Source organism: Amphibalanus amphitrite, unplaced genomic scaffold, assembly GCF_019059575.1.
Source record: "Amphibalanus amphitrite isolate SeventyFive unplaced genomic scaffold, NRLGWU_Aamphi_draft 000061F_arrow, whole genome shotgun sequence".
Lineage (NCBI taxonomy): Eukaryota > Metazoa > Arthropoda > Thecostraca > Balanomorpha > Balanidae > Amphibalanus > Amphibalanus amphitrite.
The window spans coordinates 1,135,582-1,137,223 of record NW_024881557.1 but is presented as its reverse complement, the minus strand read 5'-3'; positions in this window follow the sequence as shown (position 1 = coordinate 1,137,223).

Below are 1,642 nucleotides of genomic sequence, written 5' to 3'. Positions count from 1 at the left end.
TTAAAAATGTTTTCTCTAATTTCAAAACTGCAGGCGTGACAGCTCTTCTCGCAAACCCTTTTTGTCGAAAGTAGCAGAGCATGACGTCACTCTGACTTCATCTATGACCAACCTATCACGGGCTTTGGAAAAACTTTTGGTCACAAGGCGTCAAATTCATGTACCTACAAAAGGGTAGGGGAGAGTGGGGAAAGATGCCCAGGGTTTGACTATGTCATATATTATTTGAAAATGACGATCGGAAAGCCAAAACTTGGAGTTTCAACGGAAGCCGACATCATTTTTCTCCAAAAATATCACACTTTCGTGCCTGAAATATGATAACTTTTTTTGCTATTAAGCATTTTCCTGAAGAAGTGAAAGGGGGCATCTTACCCCACAGGGTGGAAAAGACGCCCCCTGGCGTTGGGTAAGATGCCCCCTGCACTATAATTGACATAAATAGGCACGTGAATCGCCTGAACGAATCAGCAGTCCCGTCGAGCCTGCAGTAGACACCAAACGTCATCGTAAGGGCCCTCAAAAGTAGTCGTAAGGGGCTTCAGAGGTCATCATTAGGGCCATCATAGTCCAGCGTGGCCAAACAAGCCTCCGTGGTGGCGTTCGGAGACCACTGTGGGGCCCTTATAGGTCTTCATGATGCTTGAGGGCCCTCGAGCCCATCGTGGGGACCACAGATGCCAGCGCGGCCCGTGGAGCCAACGTGGGAGCCCTCAAAGGATGTCGTGAGGGGCCCTGGAACCAATAATGGGGCCCACAGAGGCCGTCGTGAGGGCTCTCAGAGTCAGATGCCGCCCAAAAAGTCGCTGTGTGGGCCGAGAGACCGGCATGGGGAGCACCCGACCGTACCGGACTCAATAGTCCCAGATAGGCTTTTGTCTCTCATCACAAGTATGTAATAAATGATTTGACGAGCTGCTTGAAGGACAGCCTGCGGATTTAGGGGGGCGTCTTTCCCCATCAGGACAGGGGGCATCTTACCCCAAGGTACCGAAGTAACATTAAATCAGCACAATTTGTTAGCCATAAAACTACACCCTGAAACAAACTGTTTGGGACACAGTACACGCATGTTAATGTATCACGACTATAGCAAGGGACGCAAAAATTATCTACCTTCTTTGATATTTACAATGTTTTGACGCCAAAATATTTTTTGAAAGCAGCAAATAAAAAACATGCAATCACCAGCCAGCCGTTGCCCAACTAAGCTTCGCAAATTTTTGTGCAGTTAACAAAGCAGGCTTCCGCTTTACGCTAAGAACATTAATTTCCAGGTTTGATTCTTTGTTTCCCCGCTAGAGGGGGTGGGGCGTCTTTCCCACCCTGGGCATCTTACCCCACTCTCCCCTACTAAAAGTTTCGCGACGATCGGCGCATTAGTTTTAGACATAGGTTTACGATCAATTAGGTCTGTCTTATCAATTCCCTTTTAGTGTATTTTGACAAAGCCTTGCATTTAGCACATGCATCTGGATGCATCTTGGTTGTACTTCATCGATGTTTCTCGGGTGTCACCCCCTGGACAGTGTGTCTGTGTCTGTGTGTCACTGAGAAGCAGCGGCGGCAGCGGGCCGGCCGGGCCGCCCCAGTCGTCATCGCCGAGCCGGCAGCGGGCCGCCGTGCGGCGCGGCGCGCGACT